The sequence below is a fragment of the Marmota marmota genome, unplaced genomic scaffold (assembly GCF_001458135.2).
Source record: "Marmota marmota marmota unplaced genomic scaffold, marMar, whole genome shotgun sequence".
NCBI lineage: Eukaryota > Metazoa > Chordata > Mammalia > Rodentia > Sciuridae > Marmota > Marmota marmota.
This window is the reverse complement of record NW_026000206.1, coordinates 6,212,121-6,229,643: the sequence shown is the minus strand read 5'-3', so window position 1 is coordinate 6,229,643 and position 17,523 is coordinate 6,212,121. Positions and strand designations below refer to the sequence as shown.

Sequence of the window (17,523 nt, the reverse complement as noted above, 5' to 3'; positions counted from 1 at the left end):
CCCCCCCCCCGGCTGCCTCTGGTCCTTTCCATTCATTTCACCCCCACCCCCCCGGCCTGAAGTGCTCTGCACTTTGGGAATGTGGTTCGCACTTTCTGAGGGTGGTCCCAGAGGAGCTATGCGCAGTGGCAGAATCTTGGCAGGAGGTAAGGGGCAGGGCCCCCAGCACAGTGCCCGGCCCAGGCAGGTGTGGGGCAAGCATGTCTTCTCCTTCTCTGCAGTGAGGCCCGCAGCCCTTGTGCTCTGGGGGACTGATTGGCTCCTGCCCCTTGTCCCCTCTTCTCCCCTCCCATGGTCTTGGCACAGCCAGCTAGTCGCTATCTCACCTAGTCCGCTTCCTTGGAGGCTGGGAGTGGGTGGGAGGCCAGACCTCTGGGAGGTCTGGAGGTCTGACCTCACCACCACCCGGAAGACCACAGCCTAGTCCTGCCAGGATGGACCGGCTGTGAAGCTGGCCCCTCCTGGGTCCTCAGGGTCCTATGAGAGGCCCCTGAGCACACCCACCTCAGCCTCCTCTGATGCTCAGGACATCTGGGACTTAGCAGACAATAAAGCCACCTGTGGTGCCATCTTAGACTTAGGGAAGGTGAGAAGGGAGGATCTGGGGAAGGACTTTTTGCTGAATGGTCAGCCAAGGTGTGGAGGCCCCTTAGGCCCGTTCCCAGGGCAGGCTCGGGTGGAGGGTGGGGAGTGTGAATACTGTCTCAGAGTACGGGTTGAAAGTGGGACTCAGAGAGAGGGTCGGTGACAAGGATGAGGAGGCCCTCGAGGCTAACCCTGAGCCCCGGCTGTCCTTGCCCAGATGCAGTCTCCTGGCTGCTCCAGCCATTGCCCTCCACCCCCGCCCTCTGCGGCCTTCAGGTCCTCTGTCCTGCGGGCCCAGGGCCTAGTCACAGGGGGAGGCATCCGAGGGCTGGATGGGGCGTCCGGGCCTTCAGACCCTGGGGCTTCGGGGGGTGCTCTAGCCTGTTGTGGACGACAGAAGGAACCAGGCCCTAGAAAGACATCCGCACCAGGTTTCTTAATCAGGCAGGATTTAATGAAAACCAAGTCTTCTTAGAAACTCACTCGTTTAAAACAAAAAGGAAAGAAAACCCAGCGCCTGACCTTAGGCCCTGACTCCACTCAGCTCCCTGTAGTAAGGAGGAGGCCCTCGTCCCCACCGGGCAGGACATAATCACTGTGATTTCTTTTAATTCTGTGTACTTTGTGATCAATATTTTAAAGAAAATGTGGCTTTTCTATTCGTGATGAAAAGCATAAATAATTGTTTCTAAGTATATTTTTAAAGCCCCAATCATCATGGATATTTCCAAACAGGTGAAATAGAGATGACGGGGACATGCGGTCCCAGCTTCACCCCAGTCGCCTGCGGCTGGTCTTGTCTCTCTCTGCACCCTGACTGTCCCCCACACCCTGTCACCGCAGCAGCTCCAGATGCCATTAAGCTCACGGCTGTGCTGGTGTGAAGCGTGTGAGCAGAGCCAAGCCCTGGCATGGGGAGGCCATGGGTGCAGCAAGCTCCTGAGAGGAGCCGGGGGCTTGGGGCTGGGGACCTTCCTTCAGGCCAGTTTCTTTCTGAATGCTCAAGAAATCGGCATCCGAGGGTGGCATCCAACTGCCCTGCCCCGGCACAGGCTGACTGTGGGCCTTCTGAGGGCAGGGCAGGTCCTGGAGCACCTGAGTGGTGTTCCTGGAGGCTGCCCAGGAGATACTCGCTGAAGACGTGTGCTAGCTGGCCGGATTGCTAACGCAGGAGGCAAGGAGGCCTGGTTTCCGACAACCCCTGACCCTTGCGATGGTGTAGTTTATCTGCTGAGTTGGCTGGACCACAAGATTCCTAGGTGCTTAGTCAGATGCTGTTCTGGGGGTGTCTATAGGGTGTTTCGGGAAGAGGTGAAAATGGAGGAAAGCAGACGGCCCTCCCAATGTGGGAGGCCCCACCCAGTCCACTGGGCCTCGCTAGAATGGAAGGCTCAGGAGGAAAGTGGTCTCCCTGCCTGTCTTCCACCTGGGACATCAGTCCTCTGCCTTCCTGAGCTGGACCCTGGCTGAGACTTGCACCGTCCACCTTCCTGGGTCTGATTTCTCAGAGCGGGTTCTGTGCCTACAATACATTGTGACCTCCTACCGCTTCTCTTTCTCTGGAGGATTCTGACCTTTGCCACTGTCACCTGGATCTTCTTTGACCCAGATGCCATGTCTGTGAATATACTGGGTTACATGTCACTAAGACCAGTCATCATTTGCCCTTCAGAAAGGGAGGCTCCTCTGCCTGGATCATGGTGGCCGAATCCCAGGAGCCTTTCCAGCAGGCAGAGAAGGCAGGCAGAAGGACGGGGACTTGGAATGCCACTGCTGGCTTTGCAGGGTGAGGGCACCCTTGAGAAGAAATGAAGGTGGCCTCTAAGCACAGAGTGTGAACCCCAGCAAAGAAAGAGGCCTCATGACCTTAAAGAAAGAATTCCACCAACAACCTGAACTTGGGTTCTTCCCCAGGACCTGCAGAGTAGCGCTCAGCCTGACCCACACCTTGGCTTTATTCTTTGTGAGACTCAGAGCAGAGAACCCACCAGACTTCTGAGCTACAGGCTGTGACCTGGTGAAGGGTGTTATTTGAACTTTGCCCCCAGTGTCATGTCTGGGAACCATCTGGGGCTATTTATTATTCAGCAATAGCAGGTTGATACAGGAGAGTAAGCAAATCCTCCTGCGTCCACTTGTCCTGATGGATGTCAACGTTTGGAGAGAGGACAGTCCCAAGAGGTGCTCGAATTCTACCTTCCAGGTCACAAGGAGGGACGTGAGGCCCAGAGAGGGGTCACAGCAAATAGGAGGGAGCTGAGCTCTGAACCTGGGGCCTTGGGACAAGTCCCACGTTCCCAAGGTCCCTATTGAGGTCACAGGGGTGGGGGCAGTATCCACCCACTGCCAGTCACACCCATGCCAGGTTTGACTTTCTTCAAAGCAAATTTGAGGAAGCCAAACTTTCTCTAGTCAATGCCCTTCCAAGAGCCAGCAGTCCCTGGAAATGAACTCTGGAGTTGGTGATGCCACCACAGGCTCCTCCTCCCAGAATTATGGTGTGGCTGTCCCTAGGCACCTTGGGAAGCCAAGAAGATGGGGCCAAGGGGAACATGAGATCCAGGGACAGATGGGCCCAGAGAAGAGGCAGGGCACCATGGGGCTGTGGTCCTGCCAGCTGCCCCAACCCGACTCCTCTTGGTGGTGCTGTGGAGGTGCTGGGGGCTGCATGGGTGTTGGGGGAAGATCTTGGCTATGTTTGCAGAAAGAAGCCAGTGTGAAGGTCCAGGGAAGGAGGCAGGGGAGTGCAGGTCAGTCCCAAGGGGCAAGAGGACATGGGTCCAGACCAGCTGTCCCCAGCTGTGGGTTCCAGAGCCGCTTCTGAAATAGACACACTCCCGGTGCCACCCCAGAGAGGCCCATTCAAATTCCTGGTCCCAGTCCAGAGGTCAGAAGTGGAATCTCTGGTACTGGGGCCCAGGAACCTGCATCTAACACTCCTGGGTGCTTCCAAGATGAGCCAGGCTTCTAGGAGCAGGAAGGCACACCTGTAATCCCAGGGACTCAGGAGGCTGAGGTAGGAGGATTGCAAATTCAAAGCCAGCCTTTGCAACTTAGCAAGACCCTAAGCAACTTATTGAGACCCTGACTCGAATGAAAAAATTAAAAAGGGCTAGGGGTGTGGCTCTGTGCTTAAGGGCTCCTGGGTTCAATGCCTGGTACCAAAAAAGGAGGAGGAGGAGGAGGAGNAACAACAAGCCAGGTTTGGGAAGAGGATATTGTAAAGCTGGAGTGGAGATAAAGGGGCACCAGGAGCTAAGATTGATGCTTCACAGGCAGCGGGCAGTCTCACGTGCAGGCATTACAGGGCGGGGGACGGCATGGTGAAGCAGGTCTGCATCTGGCCAGCGGCAGAGCTGGGCAGGGAGAGGAGTGCAAATCTCAGCTGGCCACTTGGAGCATCTGCCTGTGGTGTTCGCTCCCATTGTCCTCCTAAGCACCAATTTGTAGCATTTGACTGCATAAAGCCTCACCAGGTAAGTGACATTTATTTAGAAGGGGCATGTGTTTCACATCCAGCACAGGCGATGCTGCTCTAAATTAATCAAGCCAACAGCTCATTTTTGTTGCTGGGTGAGTTGTAGATCTCACGACAGAATCAGGCAAGTGAAATGCTGCCGGCTGTAAACTTGATCTTATTGGGAAAATGTCCATTACCCAGCTAAAAACATCAGTTAATAGGTGCTGCCCTTCAACAACTGGTAACAACAGAGTCCTGGGTGGTGATAACAATGACATTATGTCTCTTTCATCACCTGTGGGTTCTTTGTGTTGCCAATTAGTGCTGCGCGTCACTCGGAGACTCTAGGATGGACAGGGGCCCCGCCAGACACTGTGCTGTCACTGGAGGTCCCCATCTGCGTTAGGATGCCCAGTCTTCACTGGTGGGGAGAATACTCAATTTTAGGAACTAGGGAAATCCTGGGAACCTGACTCGGGTGGACAAGTTGCTAATCCAACTAGCTGCTTCCAACGGGGACATTTGCTAGACACCCCGGGGCGTGTCTACAGCGCCAGGCTCTGAGTTAGGGGCTGGGAATGCAGAGACAAACATGAGCCTCATTCCCCCAAGAGTTTTGGCAGCATCGTTGAAATAAGCAAACCGCCCTTCCCAGGCACCCCACTGGAGAAGACAGCTCTTGTGAATATATGAGTGTGGATGTTTTTAAAACCTGCCTATCCTGTCCTCTCTGAATGTGTGACCTAGAGTAGACCGAGTCTACCACTTTAAGGGACTGCTACTTATTATCCTAGATCCTGTAGAGGTTTTGGATCGGGTGTAGGAAATTTTCACGAGAACCCAAATTTCACGTCAATTTGTGATGGATTAGCATACCAAAATTGGCTTAAAGTGCACTTAGTGGATGCATTACTGCAGGAGGGATCCGCCTAACCAGAGTATTTCTAAATTTATGAAATTGAAATGCACTTCAGGTTACCGAGCAGTCTAAATTTGTCAAAGTCACAGGGCTGGGAGGCAGGTCGTTGCTGGTGGCAGAGGTGGCAGAAATCCGAAGCCAGGGCTGTCAGAATGAATCTGAGAGCCTATGCGATGACCTCAAGGTCATGCGGTGGCAGAAGCAAGCCCAGGTCTCATGAGCCTTAGTGTTTACTGAGCCCCTGTGCCTGGGAGGCAGGGTGACCTGCTGGTCCATGCTTCCCTCTGCCCCACCGCACATCCCTGACGGTTCAGTTTACCCACTGTTCGCTTGGATTCATTGGCATCAGAGCACTCGGATGGCACGGGAGTGGCCTTTGGTCTTTTCCTCAGTGTTTGGTTTCTGAGTCTCAGTCTCATGGCCTGAAAAATAGGGCCCAGCAAGACTGACTTGAGAAGGCTGTTGTGAAGGTGATGACGCGCAGCCTGGGAAAGAGCTTCACAGCTTGCTCGGCACACGCGGGCTTCCCAGGGCTCTTTCCTTGCGGGGGTACCGAGTCTTCGCCATCCCAGTGGCTCCAACATGTGGCATATAGCAGGTGTTCAGGGACAATCTGCTAAAGGAATGAACCAGTCAGCATGAGTTTTGAGGATCCTCTGATTTTCTGATGTCCCTGCACTACCTTATAAAATCTCCATTCACATTATACTTGTTCCCTGACTCAACTGATTAACAAACATTTAATATGTGACTATTATGGGCAAAACTACTTTTAGTAATAATGATTACTCATAATACTAATATTTTACTAATAATAACAAATATTTTAAGCTCTGATGAGGGCTCAAAAATTACACTTGGTATTTTTCAAATATCTACCATTATTCTCCACATCAGCCCACTGAGGTAATGCATCAGTCAGCTACTGCCACAATACTGCTGTGTAACAAAATGCTGGCATTCAATGACTTAACAACAAGAAGCATTTTTTTTCCCACCCTTGTTTATGTGCCTGCAGGCCAGCTGAAGTGGTTCTGAGTCCAGCTCCAGGTGGGGTGACTTGGTTCCAAGCTACCAGTTGAGTTCAGGTCTGCTCCATGGGAGCTGATTCTACAGCCTTGCTGGAAGGGACGGCTGTTATTCAGGAGGCATTTTTCTCATGATGTACTACCAGGATGTGAGACAGCAAGCCCAGCCTTGCAAGCAAATTTCAAACATATTTCCTTAATATCTTATTATGTAAACAATACAAAAGTCAAGGGACAGAGACTCACAGTCCATGCCACGGGGATGTGACAGGATGTGAATGCACAGTGTCTCTGCCGTGTGTGGGTACGGTTTGCTGGTGTCCCTCAGAGGTTCATGTGGTGACATCTAATCCCCATGTGAGGTATTAAGAGGGTAGAAATTTAATTCTTACTATAATGTTTAGAGGCAGGGCCTTTGGGAGGTGGTTAGAATTAGATAAGGTCATTAGGGTGGAGCCCCTCTGATTGAATACTTGTGACTTTATAAAAAGAGGGAGAGAGACCAAAACATTACCTCTCTCTCTCTCCCTCTCTCTTTTGGATACCCTGAGCCAGCAAGAAGGCCATCACCAGATCAGACTCTTAAGTCTTTAGAATTGTGAGCCAAATAAACTTCTTTTCTATATGAAGCTCTCAGCTTCAGGTATTTTGTTACGGTAACAAAATGGACTAATGCAACCACCATGGGAGAATGAATAGCTAGGATCAATAATTCAATGTGCCACTGGTTGGTACTACTGGTCAGTCATAAACTGAAGCACAGAAAAGAGTGACCTGCCCAAGGTTACTCAGTAAGTGACAGAAATAGGACTAAATCAAGGCAATGTAACTCCATAATAATGGAGGCCTACGAGTCATACCCCGGGGAAAATGATGTTTATTTTCTTAAATTGTCTGTTTTTTTTTTTTTTTTCCCCACAAGTTGCCAGTGCTCTGTCAGCACCAGTCCCTCTCATGGTTACATATCCATCTGTCCATCTATTCAACCCATTCACACATGCCTGGCATTTGGGTTTTTCTCTCAGCTCTGCAGAATAACAGGTCCAAGTGCAATTCTTGGATAAGCTTTTGAAATTAATGTTGAGGGGGGAAAAATCACCCTCCAGTTAATCTTAGCCACATGTATAAATACCTTTGGAAAGTCCCTGGTGGAACTCATATCAAAGCGGCACCGAGATTTTACTTAAAAACAATTTGCTCCACGTCAGCCGTGATTTCTGACACCTGAATTTGAAAGTCCTCTGGGTGGGCCCAACGCCATCTCCATAACAGGGCATGTGTTTGCTTGGAGAGAACAGAGGAAAGACGGCTGTATGTGTGGCCACAGAACAAGGTTCCACACGCACTCACAGGAGGGGATTTCCTCCTTGCTGTTTCCACAGAACCTTCCCTGTGTTTGCTTAAACCTGCTGCACGCTCTGGTCTGACAGATGCGTGGCCCAGAGCCTTCCTGGCAGACGCCTGCACAACTCACCCTGTTTAACAGCAACCTGCACTGTGTCCCCCCCGATGCAATTACTCGAGTACATAAACCTCACTGAAAGGCAGGCTTTTCTTGGGAGCTAATAAATAAGCCCCAAAGCCACAACATGTGTAAGACCTAGAAAAATGGCATCATCATCTATTGGGAATTGTGAACCCTGCAAAAACAGCTCATTGTATTTTCAGAAAAAGCTTTTTGTTTAAAAAAATAATAATAAAGAACAAAAATCACCAAGTGGAGTCTATATGGAAAAAGCAATCTCGTCTGAGATTCTAGGGCAGGTCTCATTGCTGCATTAATCCTTCTTCACAGATTTTATGTAAGAGGCATTATTTGTAGGAGAACAAGACAGGGTTTTAAAGAACCCCTTCTCCTCCAGGGTTCCCATCTGCAGTTATAATCCTCTGATTGTGATCTCTGAATTAGTTGCCATGGGTGCTGAACAGAAGTTTACCACCTCAGGGTGGTAATAGCTTCTGAGGGGAAGGATGAAACCTTCAGCAGTAAACAGAAAAGTGGGGAAAAACATTCTCAAGAGCCAACCTTCACACCTGGGCCAGCACTCTACAGTTTAGGAAGCACTTTTCTGATTGCTTTAAGGAACACGGTGCTGGCCTCCGGCCATGGGAACATGGGCAGGCCGAAGACTGCAGATTCGTTTCTGTCCTTCCCACCTCAGTTCCCTGGGAGGCTAGGCTTGGTGTTCTAAGAGCCCCGAGCCAGTCTTCCAGTTTCGGGTCTTTCCATTTACCATGCTTTCTGCCCCCCAGAGTTGGGAGAAATCCTCCATTGGAGTCATCCTTTGCCCCAGGGCCGTCCAGGTGGCTCCCTAGAGCAGCCGCCTTGGGGTCACTGCAGCAGGCAGTGCCGCTCCAGGTCCCGCAGAGCCTTACCTCCACCAAGAAGCAAATACACTGGGCCAAGGAGCCAGACCAGCCTTCACAGGATGCAAAAATACAACAGAGGGCGCCGAACCCACCAGCGCCATGGCCTTGAATATCAATGTATGGGCTGGCTCCAGACCGCCAAGTTCCTTAAAAATGTCTCTGGCGGGGGTCCCTGCCAGACTTTCGGTTTGCTATTTGCAACCACCACATCACACAACAGTGTTTACTTGGAAGGGGAGGGGGCGGAGACCAAACCCACCGCTTGGCGCACACGCCTTGATCTCACATTCCAGACTCGAGCTGATGTGTGTCCGCGCGACATGGGGCGGGGGGAGGGTTCTATCGGATGTTTCATTCGCCATCTGCACGTCACTCCCAAACTTTTCCTCCCTGCGCTCTGGGAGTCAGGTTGACGCTCCCTGGATGCGGGGCTCCACGCGCGGTGCTGGGCGCGCTCCCGCGGAGCTGGAGCTGCAGAGGAGGCTTCCGGGAGGACCTCGGGCTTTTCAGGTACAAGTTGGGAGCTAGGTGCCGGGGTGGGGGCGGCAAGGAGCGGCGGGCGAAGGTCTGGCTTCGGGCTCAAGGCTCCGGCGCCCCTCTGCGGGTTCGNAGGGCGCAAGCTGCGGGGCACGCACTGGCCGGCTGGCCGGCTGAACCACCCTCCCCAGGAGCAGGAATCGGGGCGCCCCTGCGCTGCCACCGTCTGGGACTTGCAGAGGACGGACGGACCGACAGAAGAGTGATTTCACGGTGCAAGCGCGCACTGGATAGTGTCGGGGACTGAATTCCCCCGGCCGTGCGCTCCTCACCCCCAATCCCGCTTCCAGTACACTTCGGGGAAGTTTCCCGGCGCGGCCCAGGGCAGGTAGGTAGGCATGGGCTACTCTCTCTCGGAGCTCCGGCTCAGAGCCGCCTTCAGAATCTCAGCTCGTCCTGCAGCCACTCCGGGCGGGAAGGCGGAGGGTGTCTGGCGCCGACGCTCTTGGGAGAGGGGACCGCGAGGACCGGCCTGAGAAGATGAGGGCACATCTGAGCCCCGCGCGGCCTGAACTTTTGCTCCCGCCTTTCCTCCCCGCCCCCGCCCTTCGTCCCCGGTTCTCTTCCCGCGCCCGGCAGCGTCTCCGGAGGCGGCGTGACTCGGGAGTTGCCGGCGCTTCTCCGCCGTCCTCGGCCAGTCTGGGCGCGGCGAACCGAGCGAGGAGGTCTGAGCCGCGCTGTGGGGCGGCAGCTCGGAGCCGGGGCTGCAGGCGGCGAGTCGGGAAGGCAGCGGCCCCGGCGCGGGGGCGACGCTGGCAATTGTGATGGAGAGCTAGTCCGTTGGGCTGTGTCTGCCAGTGCGAGAGGACGCGGTGACTGAGGGTGCCTGGTGGCGGGTCGTGGCGCAGTTGACCCGGCGGAGCTCCTGGGATCGCGGAGGGAGGCGCCGAGGTGGAGGGAGCCCGGCCTCCCCGGGAATGAATGGAAGCTGGGAAGCGCCTTCCGACTCCCACTCTGGGAGAACCTACTGGCCGACGCGCGCGAGAGAGTGTGGTGTTTGGGATTCGGAGCCGCCTGGGTCCAGGCACCGCAGTTTGACTGCCGGGTCGCTGTCTGGGTGCCCACGTTGCTTACCGGGGAGAGGCTGGCGTTGCTGGAACAGCGGGTGTAGATGCCCAAGGCTCGGTTGCCGGCTGCCAGCCCCAGACGTCTCTGCTCCCCAAGAAGGTAGCCAGGCTGGGGGCTGGGACCGGCGCCTGCGGGAGGGGGGCTTCCCTGTCTCCCGCCGGGTGCGAGTCCCCCGTGACAGCTGGGCTTCATCGCCATGTTCTCCGTGAGTAAGTTAATGGTATGGAGTTTTCCAGAATGAAGTTGTGGCTCCAGAGATCTCGCTAAGGCATGTGGACAGCATTTCGGGGGGGGGGGGGGGACAGCTGCCCCAGCCCCTTTATCAGCTGTGATTCCTGTATGGTGTGGCCTCTGCTCTGGCTTAGGGTAGCCACCTGAAAAGGCCCACCCTGAGGTTGCCCAGGAGGAAACAGGCCTAGAGATTCGCTCAAAGTTTCTCTTGGACCCTCCCTTACCATTCTCCACCCAGAGCTTTCTTAACCCCCCTTCTACCACCACAGCAGTGGAAAATAAGGCACCCTTCCTCTCAGAATAGGTCACTTTCTGATGTTCACAAGTGCAGCATAACCAGGATCTTTTGATTGGTACGTGAAGGCACACAGATCGGATTTTGTTCAAAATAGCATGAAATAAAAATGCCTTTTAATTAGGTAGTTTTTTTTTTTTTTACCAAACCTGTTTTTCTCCTCTCAAACAGATGAAGAACTGGGAGGAATTTTTTTCCCCTTACCTCCTGGATGAGAAAACGGAGCCTGTTTTCTCTATCAGGCCGCAGGTGAGCATGAAGAGGAGCTGTAGGGCTGGTCTTCCCTCCAACCAACGTCCCCCTTCCTGGGGTAGAAGTTTCAGGGGTCTCTTAAGGCAAACTGAATGGTGTCCTTCTCCCTGTGGGCAGTGACTGATGGGGCCAGTGAGTGGCATCCAGGATATCATGGTAGGGAGGCTGGTCTGCTTTGTTCTTCTTTGATGGTTAAAGCATGTGACCCCTGGACCTCTGTCCTGACCAGATCTAGCATGGTTACCATGGCTGCTGTTTCCGCCCACACCTTTCTCCTCTAAAGGTGAGGTGTCAGAAGAGCCTCTTGGCTTTCCCCATGTCTGAGAGAGAGAGAAGGCCCTGCCTGGGGAAGAAGGGATGTTTTAGGAAAGGTCGGGCAGGTGGGAGCAGACTCTGCTTATTGGTGACTTGAGAAGAAGCAGGAAAATAACTCCAACTGAGCCCCAGAGCCGGACAGTGGGGCTGCATGAGGGGCATCTATAGATCATTGGGCTGAGGCAGCTACAGTTCAGGGGGTTGGGGGAGGCTGGCAGGGAGGTATCTTGAACAGGCCAGTGCATGTCCACTCACAGGGGACACCCTCCACTCAGCTCCAACCATTCGGGAGAAAGCAGAGTTTACAGGTCTTGTCAATTTTCAATACCATTCCCAGGCCTCCATATTGAGGTATGGTCTCAAATTCAAGAAGTATGGGAGAAGGGCAGGGGCGAGAGCCCTTCCCAGAGTCTAGAGCTTCACATTGGGCCCTGTGTATATGTCAGGAGGGTGTCATATGGTATAGAGGCAGGACGCACTAGAGGACAGAGGAATTACCCCCCATGGGCCAGGTGACTGAGAATTGAAGGCTGCCTGTCATGCTGGTGGCTGGTGGGATGGGAGGTGCCCATTGGGTTCATGGGCAAGCCTGCATGTCGGGCCTTCAGTAGCTAATCCACGAACCCCATTGTGTGGTCAGCAAGACTCTGCACAAAACCTCTCATATAATTTCATTCCATCACATGGAACCCATGGTTAAACTTCTGGGGAGGATACTGTGAGGGTAAGATAAAAATGGACCCAGTGTTCATGGGAGCATTCAGCATGGGATGACCATCACCTGGGGTATGCACCTTTCATGTTTAACACCCTGGGGGACTTAGCATCAGACAGCATCAGAGAGATGAGTGGCCCCTGAGTTGCAGTTAGACCTGGAGGGACAAAGCTGAGAAGAAGGATAAGGACAAAGCACAGCAAGGTTCAGGAGAAGGTGGGTTGAGTGGAGGGGTCTCTTCTTGCCACACGTAGGAGCGAAGGCTCAGAACAGCAGAGCGACTTGCCCAGGTTCACATAGCTGATAACAGAAGCCAGCCCCAGCCCCAGCCCCAGGTCCCGCTCTTAGACCTGCCCCCTCAACACTGCTCCCAGATGAACTGATGCTCCCTGTAGTTGGGAGCTGACCATCTTCTTCTCCACACTTCCTGACCCCTCCCCTTCCTCAGGGCCTCAGCAGGCACAGGATGGCAGAGGTGCCTCCTGAAGGCCATTTGTGGAAGAGAGGAGTTGTCTTAAATTTCTAAAAGAAACTACTTTTAAAAGTCATAGTTGGCTTGAAGAGTGTTATTCCTTTGAGCAATCAGCCAAGGGACATGTCTTTAGCACTATGATTTAGAAGTGACTCTTTCAGTCAATGGTGAGAACTTTGCAACCCCTCTCCCCTCTGCTCTGTAATTGGGGAGCTCAGGTAGGATATTGTTACTTCAAAGGGTAACTTTGTTCCCAAGCCGTGAATAAAGAGATCATGTTCCTGCAGCTGGCTAAGTACCAGACAGGGTTTGGACTTGCATGATGTATTTCTTTATTGTTCTCAAGTGTTAGGGTCTGATTTCACTACTGAGATGGCTTCCCTTTTAAAACAAAGTGCCAGGGACGAAGTAATGGATGTGTAGACCTGTGTCCCCACAGACGCGAAGAGGCAGAAATGTGGTGGCTCCCTACATGGCATGTCCAGTCTCAACATCCAGGAGGAGAGGTAAAGGGCTTGTGTGGGTTCGGGCCAGCATAGAATTTTTTTTTTTTAATATGAAATTTGAGAAGGAAGGTGGTTGATAATAATAGCGGTCACTAACTGTGTCCCTTCAAGTTCACAGCTGGCCTTGTGCTGGACAGGTCCCACGGGTGTATCTCCTTGCCTCCTAAGCTTAGAGGGCTGTGAGGCTGCTGTGGCCCTCCAGAGGTGCAGGAGGAAGGAGCAAGGGCTGACAGCAGAGGCAGGTGGGAATGGGGATGGGTGGGAGGAGAATAATGATCGTGGCTCCAGAAGGAAAAGGCAGGCGTGAATCAGCAAGCAGGGAGGTGGGGAGAGGTGGCGAGTGGGAAGCCGTTTCTCATCTTTGCAGGATTCCAAGGAATGTGGAGGAAAGGGAGCCCAACGGTGGCTGCTGTTTGCAGCAGCGACCTGCAGGGTTATGTGTTCCCCCTCAGTGCAGCCCTGGGCTGGTGCACGGGGGCCGAGAGGCAGCACTCAGCACGCAGTGGCACAGCACTCAGCTCAGTGGGCGAGGCCGAACTTGTGCAAGTCAGAATTATATAATGCTGCTCACAGGCGCCTTGGAGGGGCCTCAGGAAAGTGGGATCTAGTTGGCAACCTGGAGATTGGAGTCCTCTGGGACGGCTTCACTACCCTCTGGCTCTCATGCCTGTGTGCCATAAAAGAGTGAAGTCCTGCCAGGTACTTGACAAAGTACCTGGTATACAATAAGTGCTCAGTAAACATTGATTCTTGTGGTATTCTGTAGCTCTGGAGCTCATAACCAGAGATGGAAGAATGTCATGCCAAATTATCTATCTATCTAACTCTTGTAGGGGATGGAGAGCTGGCAGGTCTCAACATCCAGGAGGAGAGGTAAAGAGATAGTCTATCTCAAGAAGCATGAGGCCAGACGTTGGTTTGGGCCAGCATAGAATTTTGCTTATTGCCTTTTTTTTGGCTGCCTTGGATTCAGCTGGGGTTCTCAGGCTGGTCGCTTTACCTTTCTGGGCTGTTTCCTCACCTGGGACTCTCGCCCCGTGCTCCTGGCCCAGGGCTGCGCCTAGGGAAACATGCACACCCTGCAGATGGCTGCTGCAAGCACAGACGGGCACCACCCCTTTCCTCCACATCCCTTGGAGCTCTACAAAGATGAGAAGCTGTCTGAGGCTGGGGTCAGGCTGACCAAGCTCCTGTTTGATGCAGAGGAGAGCAGTCAGCTTTTCGTGGTGATGTGCTGGCGTGGCTCACTTGGGTGTCATATCTTGAGTCCCTCTCTAAGCTTAAAAGGGTCCTGAGCAGGGGTGTTGGGGCCTCCTGGCCAGGGCAGGCACTCCTGACACCTGTGTTTCATTTCTAGATCTCATCCTGGGCTGGGCCTTTTAGGTTTGTGAGGAAAGTAAGGCTGGCAGATCCTCAAAAGCAGAGGTGTCATTATAATGGAAACTTGGACACTTTCCAGAATTGTGCTTGTGGTGAAAATATTGAAACAGGCAGCCCCGTTCCTGGTGCCTGGAAAGTACCCCAACATGGGCAAATAATTAGGTGCAGGTGGACCCAATTATGCTTTTCCTACACTGTGTTGGAACCTGGGGGTCCAACATTTTCTCTTGAAATGGAATGTATGCCTGCTGGGCCATTTTGCTCCCTGTGGTCAAAAAGATAGTGGAGTGGCTGCCAGGAAGGAAGACAGGCCAGCACGGAGCTCTGTCCTGGTTTTTGTGTCCTTGTATGTAGCTGCCCTGTGGGTCTGGGCCCCTGGCACCTTTGCCCTGGGATCTGAACCAGCATTTCAGAGAAGGAAAGATGGAGAAGTGTAGGTGCACTGTTAATCTCGCCCTCTTTGAAAGGGGAATGGCAGCCTGTCTGCCCTTTCGTCTTGCCTGCAAGCCTCCCCACACTGAGGGAAGTACGCTCAGCCAGCATTTTGCATTTCCCTTCAGCAAGGTTTGGGGCAGATGTCCTTCTAACCAGGGTTGGATCCTGTGTGCACTCAGAGGGGCCGCCTAGGTCATGGGCTGACCCTGGGCTCCTTGCTGATTTGGGCTTGGGTCTAATCCTGGACAAGTGGCTTCATCTGGTGCTTTGGTTTGCTCATTTATAAAATGGGATGAACTCTACTTTGTGGGGTGGTTAAGTACTAGACATGGTATGCTTAAGGGTTCAGGGGAGCTCTCCAAATCCTCCCACTGTGTTGGCCCAGTTCTGAACCTGCAGAGAGCCAGCTGAGGAGGAAGGCAGGCAGAGATAGATCCAGTGTGATGTTCGCTCCTGATGGAAGCCGTGGGAGCAGCTGGATTCCCACAGTCTCTCCAGGGTAGGCCCCTTTCTCCACTGGGCAACCGGCAGGGGAAGGGCTTGCTTGTAGTGGGGAACTTGCTCATTGCTCAGGCCTGGGAACTCCCTCACCATACCTGGGAAGGTGAAGACACCACCAGGCATAGACACCTGGAGAGTTTGCAGGTGCAGCCCCCTCCCGCTGCTGGGAAGCCAAGAAGTGCTGAGCCCGGTGCCTGGTCCTTGGCGCCCGTTGATCAACGGCATCTCTCAGGTGTGCCGTGGGTAGGGCAGCCAGGGCGTACACAGTGTGTCAACTCTGTGTCGTCATCTGCTGTGGGAAATTATCTGGCTTTAAATTAAAGAAGATTGTTTCTCGCTCCTTGGCAGACTGGATGGATTAGTCAAATCAGATAACAATCCCGATTATGTGGCCCTCAAGGCTGCATTCGAACTTGATTACAGTTTACCTGGAGGGAGCTAATGGCTGACTGCCACCCAGGAACCTTTACTGCCCCTTTGGCCTCCCCCCACCCCCCCACCTGGCCTGTACTTCTGCTAGACTGGGCCATGTTGGCAATGAGTTCTCTGATCAGCTGGGCCTGGACCTGGCTGCATTTGGGTCCCCCGTCCCCTCATCGTGAACCCCAGCATCGCTGCCTTGCTCTGAGGGTGACCTTCCTCCCTGGGTTTCTGCAGTTCCACTCTGCTATATCTTTCAACCCTGAGCCTGTCCCACAGGGTACTGTGTTCCCGTTTCCTGGGTGCAGCCTGCTCGCCTGGCCTGGTGGACCTGCACCAAGGAGGGTGTCCGGGCTCGCCACGTATTTGCACAGCTGGCCACTTCTAGGTGCAAGTGTGTCATTTACTGACTGGACCCATCCATCAAAAATGGTCCTTCCAAAGGCTGGTTCTCCTGGAGAGTCTCTAGTGCACCCAGAAGACAGGAGCCCTGGGTGTGGGAGCTGCACGGAGAGTTAACACTTGCCATTAAACTTCCAGAGGAGGCCAGAGCCTAGTGTAATGACCTTGGACTTCCTGGCGTCAGGTTTGGGGGCTATTAAAAGGCAGAAACCACAGCTTTTTTGTGTCTTGAGAGTCTAAGGGAAAAATACTGTGGAAATTTGGTTTGTGTTTCAAGAATAGGAACAGGAGCCATCTACTTGGGCCAGAGGTGGGGCTCTTCGCATTTCTTATAGCTGGTATAAATAGCTTGTCTTTATGCTCCAGGCTTCTTTGTTTGGAATGTAAATATTTGCATTACAAATACAAAGTATGTCCTGGTGTGTATTTTTAGTGACCATAATTTCTAAACCCCCAATCAGACTATTGGTCTACAGAGGATTATTTTCTCCTGATTTGTGAACCTGTTTATATAAAGAGACTTCCAAATGTACACACACCAAACCATGTTTGCTTTGTGCACATGAGGGGTCTCCAGGGTGCCCGGGAATTGGGGCGAGCGGGGGTGTTTCTCAGCCTCCATGCTGATCCTTCTGTCTGTTAAGTCACGCCAGTGTGGGGGATTGGGGGTCCTCAGGTGACTCCTCTGCCCGGTTTCTTAGACATCTAGGTGGGGCTTAGCTGCCGCTGCTGACCTCTGTGCCCTGTGACGGATGCTCCTTCTCAGAGTTGCTGCTGCTGCTCTTGGAAGAAGCGGAGGAGAAGGTGTCAGGGCGCTTTCTGTGGCCAGGAGGTGTTCTCCCTGCTGGGCTAGTGTTGATCTGCGGGGCCCTCTGTGTGCTGTCCTCCTTCGTCAGATTCTCAGGGACAGTTAGTTTGAATTGTCCTGTGAAGAATAGCCCAGACCTCTCAAAGGCTTGCCCGCCTGCCCGCTCTCTGGGTGGGAGACCGGATCTGCCCTCTGCCCTGTACTGGGATGGGATTCCTGAGACTCTCTGCGAGGCCCTGGCTGGAAACCATAGCTGCGTGAAAAATGGCTTCCCTCCATCCTTCTGGGTTCCTTGACTGGGACACACATTAAATTGACATAAGACTGATGAACAGGAGAAAGAACATATTCAATCACACACACACAGGAGTCCCGCGGAATAGGAGAGTGGAAGAAGAGTGGGGGTGACAGGGGGGTCCTGAGCCGGCCAGGAGGAGGGGCTAGGGCTGCTGGGGGTGGCCACACAGGTCGTGGGAGGGTGAACAATGGTTGTCTTGTTATGCAGATGAAGTCTCTCAGGTCATCCAAGTGGTCCCCAAGAGGCCCTCAGGAGAATAGGTTAGAGTGTCAGGGTGCTGTGTAACCTCTGGCCTCCGCTTTCCTGATCCCAGTTAATCTTCCCTGGCTGGTGACAGCCAGGGAGGGGGCTCATGGCATTGAGTTTCTGTTGGAGGATACTCTTTAGGCAGATAAAGGGCTTGGAGAAAGCCTCAGCCTGCATCTTCTTCCCCAAGTGGCCTCAGTTCAAAGGAATCAGCAGACCAAGTGGAATATTTGGGTGCTATTTGCTGAATTCCTCAAAACCCTCTGTCCTATCAGGGCAT

The 17,523-nt window shown here is 53.2% G+C and overlaps 1 protein-coding gene and 1 long non-coding RNA gene across 5 annotated transcripts in view; one reads left to right on the top strand and one right to left on the bottom strand.

Annotated features, from left to right (window-relative positions):
* Positions 1–4,056: 4,056 nt before the first annotated feature.
* On the bottom strand, positions 4,057–8,632 carry LOC125612729. Its single transcript, XR_007343201.1, has 2 exons — positions 7,125–8,632; positions 4,057–5,580 (listed from the first exon to the last, which is right to left on the bottom strand). It is a non-coding gene; the product is annotated as an uncharacterized LOC125612729 (long non-coding RNA).
* Positions 8,633–8,740: 108 nt separating this feature from the next.
* Positions 8,741–17,523, top strand: part of Chst15 (carbohydrate sulfotransferase 15) — a 71,743-nt gene continuing 62,960 nt past the window's right edge. The window contains exon 1 of one of the 4 annotated variants that reach the window (XM_048791361.1): positions 8,741–8,872. The gene's annotated coding sequence lies outside the window, so the exon portion shown is untranslated. Of the gene's footprint in view, positions 8,873–8,976; positions 9,228–9,799; positions 10,177–17,523 lie in introns of those variants that run through there. The other 3 variants (XM_015498367.2, XM_048791359.1, XM_048791360.1) reach the window with 3 other exon arrangements.